Raw genomic sequence first — 15060 nt, forward strand, 5'->3', positions numbered from 1 at the left:
TAATGAGGTATGACTAAGAGTTGCATGCCTTACCCCACTAATAATGTATGACTAAGCATTGTGTGTTTATTGGTGTTCATCTAATTACAAATTTGATATTGATCATTGGAGTATTTGATGAATATTGTACCATTTGGGATAGCCATTTAAGGAGACTGTTGTTCTCAAAGCTGATTGTGAAAGATTGTATTAAGGTAAAGACATTTGTTTCTGTACTTGTCCCATTTATATAAGGTGAAAAAATTCCTAAAGGGAATGCATAGATCAAACCTGCTTTTGGCCATCGATCCAAAGCTCTGATTACGGTTTATTTTTTTTCTGCCAGCACTAAGATTACAAAACAAAATAAAAGAAACCCAACAACTTTTCAAGGAGGCTTTAGAACCTGAAATAGAAAGAGCAGAGGAGGTGTTCTGTTGTGCAAAAGCTCAGACTAAAACATTCCAGGGGTTCCTCTGGTCTTCAATACATATTTGAAGTTAGAAGTCAGGTTTATGCTGTTCTGAGACTGAATTACAGCCTAGAGAGGAAACATACAAATATTTCTGATTGTGGTGGAGATACTAGTAACTGAATTCATGCTATGCAGCATGATACAGAGGACTCAGAACTTTGGTTTTGGCATTTGTAAAATATGATGCTGGTCATTTTTCTGCCTGCCATGGTTCTACACTTTGGTGCTTTGCAGGGTTTGGAACAATACCAGTTTTCATATGAGATATTTTTGCTGGTGGTGTTTTCCCTCTACTGTGCCTTTGCTTCAGTAGTGTTTGTTTTTCCTGGAGGTGTTCAGTGACAACTCCAGCAAAGAGACTTCTCAGCAAGAAAACTTGACATGGTACAATGTCCCTGTTTAACTGGTTCCTGTGAGAGCATTTCCAGGTGTCACAGACATATTTTATGAAAAATCCTTTACTCAGGATTTTTTTCTCTTGAGAAGCTGTGAGGCCTCAGGAACAAAATGTAAACAATGATTATCTGCTGCTGTGGAGTGCAACAGGTGGATCTGTGATTGGTCTCATGTGGTTGTTTCCAATTAATGGCCAATCACAGTCCAGCTGTCTCAGACTCTCTGGTCAGTCACAAAATGTTATCATCATTCCATTCCTTTCTATTCCTTTGCTAGCCTTCTGATGAAATCCTTTCTTCTATTCTTTTAGTATAGTTTTAATATAATATATATCATGAAATAATAAATCAAGCCTTCTGAAACATGGAGTCAACATTCTCGTCTCTTCCCTCATCCTGGGACCCCTGTGAGCACCATTACATCCAGGGGCCCTGGCATAGGTACTTTGCAGCTGAAAATAAATGGATGATGGAGTAGAGAATTCATCTGGAGGCTGGTAACTGGGGTAACTAGTCAGCATAACAAGGAGTCCATGATATTGGTGTGTTTATATCCTTCTGGTATATATAAGACAAGTAAGAATATGTCTGATTATTCAATAATTTGACTTAACAAATCAAAATAAATTAAGAATATCTAATTCCTAAGATGGACTTTGGGATGATTGATAAAACCAAACATTATTCACAGTCTCAAAGGTGCATCTTTATGCATTTGCTTGATGAGAGAAATAATCATCTTAAATTTGGGAGCAAGCCAGCAGCAGTGCTGTGCTCAGTCCATGGGATGACGGGCTCCTCATCCATCCTGGCCATGTAAGGCCTGCTGCCTTTCAGGGAGCCATGGGTAGCAGCTGCAGTGAAAGGCAGCAGGAAGCCAGGCTCATTTCCTTGGATGTTACTGAAAAGGAAGGTCCAGATCTGTGGCTCATGGCTGGAAAATCACCCTGTTCCACCTGTGACAGCCCAGCCCCCCCTCTGTTTGGCTGGGTGAGCATGGTGGCATCACTGCCTGGCTCACAGCAGGGTCTAGGAGAGAGATCTGTGTGGTCCTGCCTGTGGCTTCCAGAGGGGCCTTGGCTCTGATTCCTTTTTTGTTTTGTCCAGGGGCACTGATGAATCCTATGACCAGATCTGCCTCTTGTCCCCAGACCCTGGGGCCTGGCTGCTGGCTGCCTTGCCTGGTGAGCAGCTGGCCCTTTGCTGCTGCCTGACACTGGCTGGCTCGGGTACCCAAAGATACTGTGGGTCTTTGTCAGTGCTTTCCTGAGGAATCAGGTCCTGGAAACCACAGTGTTTGATTTGCCTGTTTGTTTGTCTAAGGTGTTAGCTCTAGAGGGGAAATAATGTTAGTATTTCTGGTAGCTTGTGACAGAAAATATCTCCTTGATATCTTGCTTGCAGAGCATAATGAAACAATGCCATGATGGCCCAAGACCTTTCGTAGTATAATAACTGTGGTTTTCTGCACAGTGGGGTCTAAAACATGATATATATGCCATTTCTTTTGACAGACATGCAGCACTTGAAAAAAATGGGTTTTCAACTATGGAATGCTTCTTTACAAACCTGAAATGTGCTGGTGGTATGAAAGATTTTCAGCAAGATGTTAATGAAATAGAGTGAATGTGGGTACCAGCCAGCCCAGCCATAAAGGTATTTGCAACAGTTCTACATGTAAAACAGCACAGCATGAAGCATATGCAATGCTTTCCTTTGTGATGGGAGGGGAGAAGGTGACAGCCACCAAGCAAGAGATGCACTGGAAAGAGTGGTTTGTCTTGGGCTCATCATGCTGCAGGACTGTTTCAGAGGTGCTGGAGCAAGGCTGGGAATGGCTTGGATTTGTTCTGCTGTATGAAAGCATGGAGAAATTACAATGCTGAAAAATCAGGACTGGTGGAAACTTCTTTTTATTTTTCCTTTTTCTATGACAATTTTAAAATTAGGGAGGAATTGTACAAATTTTATTCATGTTACCCACATTAACACAGTATCTCAACCCTTCAGTGAAGTCTCCTGTATGCATCTCCTGAGTGGAGAAGAGAAGAATGGATACATTTATGTGTTGCAGCAAAATGGGAAACTAAATTGATGGAGGTCAGTAGTAGAAGCTTTTGTGTATCATGGAAGCATAATAACCACTTGAGTTCTGTGAACAACTCAACTTGGTTCCTATTGGGATGCTCTTCAGAGTTAGTGGATTCCTTTGTGTTTTGTTCTTGTGTGGAAGAAGGGAGATGCTTGTGGCAGTGACCAAAGCTAATGTGCTAAAAATGGAAAGTCTTGGGAAGGGTGAATTTGTGGACAGTAGTCACAATCTTTTTTAACTGCCTATACCACATTGCCTTCCTGCTTCCCTCTTTTCAGAGTACTGGATTGTGTTGCTAGTTTGTCTGTACCAGTGCTGCTTGTAGATTACATACTTTTTTTTTTGCCCTCTATCCTTGCTTCCAAACACTTATCCTTCTGTCCTGATCTGCACAAGACACATAGGCACTTGCAGCTTATTGTGCTCCTACTTTGTGTTTAAAAGGCCTTAGTCTGAATCTAAGCTAATTTTTCTCCCACATAAATAACCTAAAGGTACAGGTAATGAAATGATCATGTAAATATAAGACACCCTAATTTAGCAGAGCCACTAAATCTACTTCATCAACTATTTACTAGTATATTAAGAATGCACATACATAAAAATAGACTGAAGTCTCAGCTAAGTCTCTGCCCATATTTTTCCTAATACAAATATTTAGATAGAAAAGTGGTCTAAAGTGTTAGGTTGGCTGATAACCTTTTTCTTAAGGGCATGGGAAAATTGTGTGACCTAATTGTTATTCCTATAGGTGTATTTTAGCTCCCATACTTCTTCATAAATGTACCATGCTAACTTAAGTCAATAAATGAACTCAGTTGAAACTTATTAAAATCTAACTCTGTTCACATCATTAATTGCATGACGTTTTATATCCCGAGAACAAGCATCTCTACTGTAAAAGAACCTGCCCACAAGGTCATCTGTCCTTGCGTAGTTATGGATTATAAATCTGGCCCAAGTATTTATGCTGATAGTAATTTTTGTTCTTCTCTTGCTCATAGTTCATAATATTTTTTAAATAATGGAATTATGGAACTTATTTTATCCCAATATGAACATTGGAGTTATTTACAAGATGAGAACTCTTGCCTGGTACTATTAATGTAGATTTTTGAAATAAAGGAATGAAATGCTACAGTTTAGTGTGTGCATAGAAACAGTGTGAGTATAAGTAGAAGTAGGTGAATTCTGGAAGTAATTACTTTCAAACATTGGTATTCACACCCAGTGTATTGATCTGTGTTAATGTGATTATCTCTAGGCAGTGCTTAAGTACTGCAGCTCCCTTCTGTGAAATCTGTACGTTTTTCCTTGTTGTGCAATCAGATGAGGCCGCTCTTGTCATTTCACTCTGTCTTGTTCCAGAGATGGGGGCTCTGCCTCGTTGTCTGGTGGCTTGCTGAGTGTATTCATGCTCTGCTTGTACTCTTCTAGGATGGGAAAGTGCAGTTTTAGCTGGCTGTGTCAGTGATGCCTGTTTCTTTGTTCACTTGTTGCTGAGTTCTTCTGCGCTGACTTGTGTCCGTGCTCTTTGCGAGATCCTTTGTGGCTTTAGATGTTACAGTTCCTTCCTCATTCAGTGCTGATAATGTTGCCTTTTCCCTGTAATCAATGATGTGTTCTGCTTAAAACTTAAAACATTTTCTTCAGTATTTTGCTTCCTCTTAAGCCAGGTAAGAAATCCTAGCAAGTATCTCTAAAATATACCTGTTCCTCTCCCTATTAAGGCTCTGTTATGTTAAGGCCTGAACACGTCTTGGCTGGACTGTTTATGGTCTAAACCATTTCTCTTCCATTCCCAGGAAAGATACTTCAGTGTGACAAGAAAGAGCATGGAAAGGCTGGGAACAGGAGCTGGATTTATGGCTGGGGATGGGATTTATCTGGCCTGTTTTCCCTGCTGCCCAAGGACCACAGCTCCTCCTGCTGCTGCGTGGGGTCTCATGGCTTTACTGGCTGTCCTGTATGTAAGCCACATGTTCTTGTGGATTGCAAATATAATTCGTAATCTTTTGGGACAGATGCTATCATCTGGGTGTTTCTGCAGTCTCTGGCACTAATGTAGGATTGTTACAGTAGAAAGAGTATATAATTGTCAATGGATTTTATAGACAGTGCTTTATCTAGTTAAAGTTCTTTAACCAGAGCTTTAGCTGAAAGAAAATAGAAATACAAAGCTGAAAGAGAATTGAAAATGTTATTTATTTAAGAAAAATGAATTTTAGTGTGGACTTTTTAAAACTAGTGCATTATGTTGTGTGTTCTTTCCATATGTTATTTTTATTCTCACTTATAATGTTTGGAATTAAACTAGACAGTAAACTCTCCAAAGCACAATTGTTTTCCCAAATGTATTTGTCTTGCAAGTAGCAGGCTTTCATCTTAAGAGAGCAGCTTCTTGCATAGAATAATAAAAAGCAGTAGCAGTTACTTTTATTTGGAAGTAAAGCTGAAAATTATGTGGACTGTATAGAAAAAGTGTAAAAACAGTAGGCTTTGTTTATGATCTCCCTTCCCCTGTGCTAGCTTAAGCTCTAAGCTACAAGTATAGTTGTGGTCTGTGGATATACTGCTTTAAAACAGATGCAAGATCACATCCTGATGCATCTGTTCAAAGATTGTTGTAATCATTAGTGATTACAGTTGTCGATTATTTTAGTAAGAGTTTTCATCTACTTTACTTGGATTCTCTATTTTAGTACTGATAACGTTGCCGCAAGCTTTCATCACAAACGTGACTCTCTGTCTTTTATGTGATTGTCTCTGAGATTGTACAAAGGTCCTGTTGAGGGAAAAATAATTTTTTTATGTATAAAAGATTTATTACATAAGTAGAGTTTGTGTGTATGTGTTGGGCAGATTTTTAAAGAGTGATCTTCATTTTCTGCAGCTCCGCAACCTGATATGGGCTTTCTAGTTTTCTCCAGTATTTAAGTTAATCATAGGTCTGCAGCTCTTCATTGCTACAAGGATGTTCTTGAAGCTGTGATTTGTGTTTTATTCAGGAATAGCATTGCTAAAGTTCTTGCTTCTTCTCTGTTTTGTGACCCATTGTTATTCATACATTCTTTTCTCTGTTCTAATTTTAAAACCGTCTGTGTTCCAATTTAGCTGAAGTGTTCAATGTATTCCTTTTTATGTTACTTAAAAGTTTTTGTATTTCTTAGTGGCTTGATTTCAGAAAGAGATCTAATGGAGCCAGCTGGCTGAGAAATGGATTTCTCCATTTCACAGGAGAACTTCCCTGCACTTATTTTAGAAAAATGATCTCTTTATTTCCCCAGCACCCTGATTTGAAATGAAAATGAAGTTCCAAATGTTCTGTGGAATTCAGTTTGTGAAAAAAGTATATTTCAGATGTATCAAGCTAAAAAAACCTCCAAACCGAAACTCTGATGCTGTTTTAATGATTTATTTAACATTTTACTTGAGATATTTTCAACGACCAACATGCTAATGTTTTGGTCTCTTTAATCTGATTTTGTTTTCACTGCTCAAAAAAGTGTGGAGGAAAAGAGTAAGTACCTTTGCAAACAATAAAGTACAGGAGACTCTCCAGCCACAGAATGAGAATACATAAAAAGGAAATAAAACATCTGTTGAACATTGCTTTACCTAAAAAGCCATGTTTTGGTAAGAATTGTTGTCCTTGTGTAGCTGGTAACAAATGTGAGAGTCTGTGCCTATCCCTGTGTCATTTCAGCCATTGCTGCTCAGCATTCAAAAGCCTGACAACAATTGTGTGAGTTGTATAGGCACAACAGAGAGTGTTTTGTCCAAGTAAATTTGCTGGGTATTTACCTGATTCATGGATAGTTTCTTAAAAATGCTTTGGGTCCCCTGTGCTGTAGCCTGGCTCCCATGGGTAGAGCTGTGGGCTTGAAACATGTTGAAGTTAAAGACTGTCTCATCTCGCAGGATAAACTTTCAAACCATGTTTGGTGTGGGTCCTGGGGCTAAGCTAAAGGGGGAGGGCTGTCTCTCACAACAGTATTTCTTTATCATAGAAAGACAAAAATATCCTATTACACCCTTAAATGTCTTTCTTGGCTGTAGCCATGCAGTGTGCAGCAAGCTTTTTGTGCTGCCACACGTAATTGTGAACAGCAAATTCCTGTGATCTGTTACTGCTGCATTTAGCAGTAACAGTACTTTTAAATCAAATGACTTCTGAGTGGTTATCTTGATTAAAGCACTTGAATGAATAAATAATTCAGTGGACTTAATAGTAAGGAAAGAAATAGATCAAGTGGAGCTGTAATTCTTGAGAAAATATATTTTCCTCAACGTTTAACTATATGGATTTTTTAAAAATATATTTAATCACAATGTTTTTGGGGTTTTTTTTCCATTTTTTGCAGTGTTTTTGTTTAGTGCACTAGAATATAGTTTGATCTGTTGCTATGGTATTTAATAGGCAATTCTGATATTTAGCCTACAGTATCTTTCCATAATGTACAGACTAATGAAGATTTGCAAGCATTCATTTCTTCTGTGTTTTCTCTAGAAAATGAGTATAAAATTTAGAGCCTAAACTTTGCAGTTATTTTTGCTGGTTTAACATGGAGGAAGATGAAAATTAAGATGTGTAGTGCTGAACCACCAGTGTGTTTTAATTTTCACTCCTGAGAAGTTGTCTTGCAGACTCTTGTACAACAGCAAAGAAGGGACAAAATCACAGCCTGGGCAGGTTGGAGAGGGCCACAATGGGTCCATCTGGTCCAACCTCCCTGCTCAAGTAGGGTCATCCCAGAGCACAGGGTTCTATCCAGACAGGTCTGGAATATCTCCAGTGAAGGGACTCCACAATCTATCTGGGCAACCTGTTCCAGTGCTCAGTCACCTGCAGAGTAAAGAATTTCAGAGCATTTCAGAGAAGGATAGTTCAAAGTGGGGATTAGATGGATCTGCTAAGGTCTGGTGGTGGGCATGTTCAGCTAGTGAACAAAGGGAGAAAGCATCAGCTTTGAGTTCTCTCAATAAAGAATGTGGGGTACGTTTTTTCCTGCCTTGGGAGATAAACTCTGCAATTCAAAATACATGTTCAAACAGTCAAAGAAAGAGAGTAACAGGTTCCTCCCCTCCCACCCCACACAGAAATATCTGATCTTATTTGACTGACTACTAAGGTAAGGGCCATAAACCTCATTCTCCACTGAAATGAACAACTTAGGGAATGTCTAACTTGTTGAGAGATGTGACAGAAGGGAAAAAAGAAAGGATATGTCCAAAAATTGGAGCACTCCTCCCCCTTATAATTCTGTGCCTTTAGCTAGAGCAAAAACTATTTTGAAGTACTAGTGAATTTTGTAGTACAACACCAAATTTAAACAGAAAACAGCAACTCAGCAACCTATTCCCTTTCTTCAAACGATACCATTTTTAATTACTCTACTCTCTAGCAGAAGATAAATAGCTTCTAAAGATAAACAACATTTTTTTATTGAATTTTGCCCTGACAAACAAATAGCTCCCTTGGAATCCAATCAGGTCCTGGGATGAAGATAACTCTTTACAAGAGAAAATTGTGCTTGCTACACAATAAAGATGTGATGTAATAGGCAATTAATACCCGGTCAGTCTAAATTGCTGACAAGAGCAGGGTGCAATCAAATAAAATGAAAGCACTAGAGGGTGAAACAAGTGAGAGGAGTTAACATTGAATTTTGTACATATAAGTCTTAACTCTAAATACAAATTATAGAGGAATTAAAATAACTTGATGTGTAGAAGAGTCAGATGACAAGACTGATTCCAACCTTTCTCCTGAAAAAATCCAGTGAGTGCTTTTAGCATAGGGCATTTATGGATTGGTGATGTGTGGGTGGGAGAAGAAAACAAGCCTGACTCATGGTAGCAAGAATGTAGATTATGTATGTGGATTTTGTGTGCTGCCATAAAAGAAGAAATCAAATGTCAGCTTGAATGAAAAGACCATGTTTTTAACTTCTGTTATCCCTCTTGTGATGCTATTTGTAAAAAAGTTTGGTGGCTGTGATAGAAAGCTGCCTCTGCAGTAGCTCCTCTCTGTCAGTTCAGGTATCTGGCTGCTTGACTAAGATGTACAAGACTTAGATTTAATTCCTCTCTAGTCTGAGAGCATTATTTCAGCTTTGTTTCTCAGGACAGTGCTGTAGGCACTGATGTAGATGTATGCTGAACTGGATTATTTTCTCATTTGCGGTAATTGACATTAGAGTTTGCGTTTAACTTTTTCAGTATGAGCTGGTGGGGACAAACCCTGTTGCCGCTAACCCAGGTGTAAGTTTCCTCCTCTGCCCTAATGGAGTGGTCCCCAAGGTGGAGCTGGAGGAGGGACATTCAGCCTGTTCTCCTGTGCACTGGGTAAATGCCCTAACAGCTCTGGGGATGGAGTGGGATGAGAACACAGTCTTGCTAAAACAACAATGATGGCAGCACAATTGATTTTATCATCAGCTTATTATTATTAGCTCTTTGCCATATCTGTGAAGATGCCCAAGAGGGGAAGCAAATATTTGTTCAAGAGGGCTCAAGAATGCTTTCATTCTCAGCTTTGATAATGACCATGAAATATCCATCTCGAGTGGATCCAAAATCGTGTTCTTTTTCAGCTGATGCAACCACTAAGCTGGGAACTCCTCCTTGCACAAGGAGAGGTGTTCTGGCACATGTCCCTGCTTGGAGGGAGCCTGGGGCAGAAAGGTGTTCTTGTGCTGGGTGCTCGTAAATGATCTGAAGACGAGTGAAAATCGATGCAGCCTTGGCAAATTATGATTTGGGAGCTCATTATCTCTTTGTGAAACTCATTTTCCAGCCTACTGATTAGGCTTATAAAAGCACAGTTTTAATATGCCTCCCGCCCTGTTTTTAATTCCCTGGCTGACAGTAAAGAAAATTCTGACCAACTCTCAGGACAATTTATACTCTTCTTTTATCTGGATGGCATATTGATCCTGCTGCATGTTCCTTCTGCAAAATAATGAACATGCATCTTAAATGCAGTTCATAGGGGTTGTGTAGTAAGCTTTTTTCTTCCTAGGGGCAGTTTGCTGCTTTTGTGTTCTGAGAGCAGGTGCAACCTAGGAGGAATGGGTCAAGGCTCTTCTGTGGAAAAATCTTTCTGATCTCTGTCACTCTTTTTTGCTCCTTTAGTAGAGTTTCCTGACATTTAATGGTCTTATTGTTTTGAAGTTTTAATCTTGCATTTAATTACAGAAAATTGTCATAGTAACTACAACAGTGACTGTATTTGGCTGGGAAAAATCTTATCAAAAATGGTCTTAGAAATCTGTCCATGAATTGACTAAACATGGAAAACTCTGCATTTATTTCACTAACTCTGTACTTGCTTTTTTTTTTTTTTTTTTTTTCTCCTTGAAAATAAGTAGCTCAAATCCCCCCTGCCTCCAAAAATAAGAGACTTCCAAAAGAACCTTCTGGTGTAGTGTAATAAAACTGAAAACCCCACTTACGCCAAAGGAGGTACGCGGAACCATTTGGCTTGGGGACCTTCTTCGCTGGTGTATTAAAGTACATAAAACTCTCATCCTACCTTACTTGGTGATTGCTTTCCTTCTTGGAGAAGCCCCAGGCTGTGGGTGCACACATGGTCTGCAGCAGTGCTTGGTGAGGCAGCCCCTCTGCCCAGCTCACTTTGGGCTCTCACTGAGCTGGAGCAGAAGCTGGGACTATCTGCATGTAATTCTTCACCATTGTGAGCAGGGCCTGACTCTCTGAAAAGGAAATAAAGGTCTCAGGATTTGTCACTGGAATAATGACAATTTCAGACATATTTCTTTGCAATGCAAGCTAAACTACCTGTATTTTTCCAACAAATAATTATTGCCTCATTCACCCTACACTCTGGAGGCGAACAGGCTCGCAGTCATATGAATGAGGTAATCTTTCAGCAACTTAACACTAAACTTGAGAACAGATGAAATAAGGAAACCACTTAGAGGAAAATGACCTCTCTGTGATAGCCCTTTCTCAGAAATAGAAGATTTGCTGTTCAGCACCAGCAAGTGTGTAGGGAACCAGCTGAATGGGAGAATCTGTCCACTCCTCTAAGTACTTAATGGGACACTTATTTCCCTTTTCTAAAGAAAGGCTGGTGACATCTGCATTTAGTTGAAGAAGCTAATGGCAGAGGGAGACAAGGAAAAAGGCTATGCTGTAAAGCAAGAGGACCAGGTGAATATTCCTTTCAGGTCAAAAACACCCTTTCTTCTCATCTGAGGGATGAGGGGGCCTCTGCAGAAGAAGAAAATGCTTTAACTAGTGAAAAACTAAGAATAATCTAGGACAGGAATAAAGACTGTGGGTTTGGCTGGGAGGTGGAAATATGTTCATAAAGGAGGGTGCCTCAGTTGTTACATAAAAATGTGCAGTGTTCAGGATTCATCTAATGCTACCAAAGATTGTGCATATTTGGAAATTGTAGCCTTAAAAACAAACTTAGGTCTTGTGTATGAAAAGCGTAACTCTCTGTGACTGGAGATAAGATAGCAAATGGTAACGTGGTGATTTTTTTTGGTTTTTTTTTTAGATTTGGGACAAAACAAAAATTTTCTGTATAATCCAAAAGGAAGTTGAATTTCAGATTTATTTTCACACTGAGGTGTCAAGTCTGTAATTGTCAACATGAAAACTCTTTTTCAAAACAGCCACAGGTGAGCTAAGGTAATCTGTGGTGTAGATGTAGATCAGTTGTAGGTTCTGCCAGTAGGAGCTTAAAAATCTAAAACTAAAAAGCAGAGTTGTGAAATAAAAAGGAATTTTCAATGTAGAAATGAGCTGGTTTAAATGCTGTCATAAAGCATAGGGAGTATGTATTTATTACCACTGAGCAGGCAGGTTTGTGTAAATCCAGAGAAGCTGAAGGAGTCTTGTGTGTATTTTTTATTTCAATTCCCAATTTGTAACCACAGCCATTTCTAATTCACATTTACCTCTGCTAATACTGAAACATAGTGGTCTTTTGATGTATATTGTTGTGTGCTAGTAAAACTAACAGGGATTTGTCTTTCCCAGTTTTGTGGTCTGTACCCAAATGAAACTGATGCCAGGGTTATTCACAATCTGTTCGGGTCATGTTTTTGCCTTTGGTAAAACTTTGCCTAAACTGGATTTGGGTTCTGTGATGTTTCAGTGCAGGTGTACTTTCACGATCATTTTTCTCACTTGTGCTCCCTGTTCTGCTAGTAGATTGCATTGGAGAGATTTAAATTACAATTGTTTTGGCAAGATAGAAAGTGAACTAGATGGTTTTGAGGTTGAATACTATTCAGTTAAAACTGGTGTGCACTTTCTCTAGATGCCAATAATGTAAACAGCCATGACAATTTTTAAGCCATATGTTTGTGTGAGTATATTTGATTACAACTAGGGAGGAATCTCTCATGCAGTATCGATTTTTTTACATTTTTTTTTCCTTGTGGTTACAGCACACATTGATTTGGTACAGTAAGAATTATATAAGTTGTTAATCCAGTTTAGCTGGGGTTTGAATTAGGTCTGATCTTTTAGAAAATAAACTTGGGTAGTAATGTGAATTGCTTATATCAAGGGACTCAATGTGGACTTAATACTGAGAAATGCCTAGAAAAGCAAATGTGTGTGTGTGGAGTTTAAGTGCAGATGAATACAGGTGTAAGAAACACAAAGCAACTGGAGAAGGAGTGGGGGGCCTGTTTGGAGGATTAAAAAATTTCACTGTCAGAAGAACTGAACATGGATGATGATGTTGATGTCTTGGGAGAAAATCCATGAGAATACTCTCAAATAAAAGCCTATACACAGATATATGTCCCAAAAATATGTCAAAATTTGATGGGTTATTTTATCAGAAAGATTTGGTTGTTTGTGTTTTGACAGCTGAGGTTGTTCTTTTAACTATCCTTTTTTTTTTTTTTCAGACATATTTTAAACATTTGATGTTGACATATATTCTACAAAAAGCATATTTTTATAGAAAAATTACTTTTCTAGTTGTGCATAAAAAATTCCTCTGTTTCTAAACAGTGGAGATGTGCTTTGGCTGAATTGTTCCATTAGAAGGTCATTTAAGCTGCAGAACTCATTTCACGGAAGCTCCAGCAATCACTGTGCAGCTTCAGAGCCCATTTCCAAAAAACCCAGAATCCCTCTTCACAGAGCAAAGCATTTCACTTTTAAACTGAGAATGGGAATTTCATATGACTTCTGACATTGAAGAATATTTTGTTTTGAAATAGTCTCTGTGCTTCAATGTAGCTGGGGTTTGTAGAATTTCATGTTAACACTGAAGTTCTGATGTGGTCTGTGTTTGGTAGAAGCAAGTTTAAGATTATTCCAGAGATATCTATTAGAGGATAATAGTGATAAAACCCAAGAGGTTTTTTTATTGTGGTTAATAATAAAGGATGATCTCATCTATATTATTTTTATTAAGATAATTGCAAATCTGGCAAAATATGTAGTTACATTGTGGGCAAAACAGCAGTGGAATTTGGCTTGCATGTGGGCTGGTTAAAATCTTTGGACATAATCTTTAATTTGAAATTTTTTCTTCTCTATTGAGTTTTTCTATTCTCTTGCAGTTTCTCTGTCTCTTCATAGGCATTTAGATATGGGTAGCAAGGTGTGGGGGCTTTTATGTTCTGGAGAAGAGGGGAAAAGAAATGTTTTTGCTTATGTGTTATACCCTTCTATATGAAAAGAAAACGTTCCTTAGAAGCCAATTAGATAAAATTAGTAATCAAACTGTGTCCAAATCTCCTTGAAAATTATGGTTTAGAAGAATCAGCTTGTCTGATTTCAAATAATATATAAAATATGAGTGAGATGGGCAGAGGGATTTGTGGAATGGAGAAAGATTTTTAATTTGGAAATGAGCAAGGTGTCTCTTAATGAGGTACATTTGGAAAGCTTATTGTGATCTATTCATGGAACTGTAGTCTTATATTTGTTCTGGCCAGAATAGCTGTTGGAAATCGTGCTGAAAACTTTAAAAACCATGGGCTATTATACAGAGTGAAAATAGTTTTCCTTATGAATATACTCTTAGATTGGAGAATCAAATATTTGGGGGCACATTCTCTCAAGGGTTAATGGTGAAATAGTCAGGGAAGGGATTTTTTTGTTTTGTTTTGGTTTTTTTTTTCTCTGTCAAAGGATTCAGGTATTTCCTTTTTTCCTTTTTTTTTTTTTTTTTTTTTTTTTTTTTTTTTTTTTTGTAATGTAAAGAACAGAGAAATAGCACATTATATAGCAGGGGAATTACTGAATTCTCCATAGAGAAGTTGAAAAAGAAACTTGGATTTTTGAGGGCGTGTGGTACATCCTTCAGGTCACTTATAGGTACGGTGTTATAGCAGTGAAGGGCTTGTTTTTACTGAGAACAGGGATTTCTTGATTCATAGCTCTGTAAACAAGAGCAGTTAATAAATCATTAAACATGCTGGGCTGTTTTTCACCCTGCCTATGGGGTTTTAATAGATTGAGGGGAAACCAGCTGCCCTTCCAGGTGGCAAAAGCTGGTTGGGGTTGGGAACATCCAGATAATCACTCACTGTTTCCCTGATCAGGTAAAGGTGAGAGGTGCTTGTGAGCAGTGACTGCCGCAGGGAGCGTGCTGTGCTGTGCCCTGCTGGGATGGAGGCAGGGCATGCAGCCACTGGGGCTGTGCTGCCCAGCCAGCTTTTAACCCACTTTGCTCGCACACCTGGGCAGGTGGAAGTGTGCCCACCTCTGCCAAGCTGCTCCTACAGCTTTTGGGGAGAGCTGTCTCCCAGAAGAGCACAGCCACAGCTCCTCCTTGGACAGCTGCTGGTGAGCAGCTCCTTGAGTTAGGCTCTCATAATAAGGACCTGTCCTGCAGTCTTGTGCTTTGTCTCCTTAATTTGTTGAAAAACAGTCTGCAGCAAGGGAAAGCTGGGATGACACCTGTCAGGATTTCATTGTGTACATGCTCCTGCAGAGGGAGGAAACCCAGATGTTGCAGAAGCTGTGATTGCTGTCAGTGGAAGCAGAAATTGCACTGTGATTTATGATGATTTGATGCTTCCAATAATCTCATCTGAAGACCAAAAGGCAAGGGATAGCTTTTGTTATTGGACATGTCTTAAATGATAAAACAACATAAATAGAGATTC

Source organism: Melozone crissalis, unplaced genomic scaffold, assembly GCF_028551555.1.
Source record: "Melozone crissalis strain CALT ecotype California unplaced genomic scaffold, PUWL_Pcris_2 ptg000009l_1, whole genome shotgun sequence".
Lineage (NCBI taxonomy): Eukaryota > Metazoa > Chordata > Aves > Passeriformes > Passerellidae > Melozone > Melozone crissalis.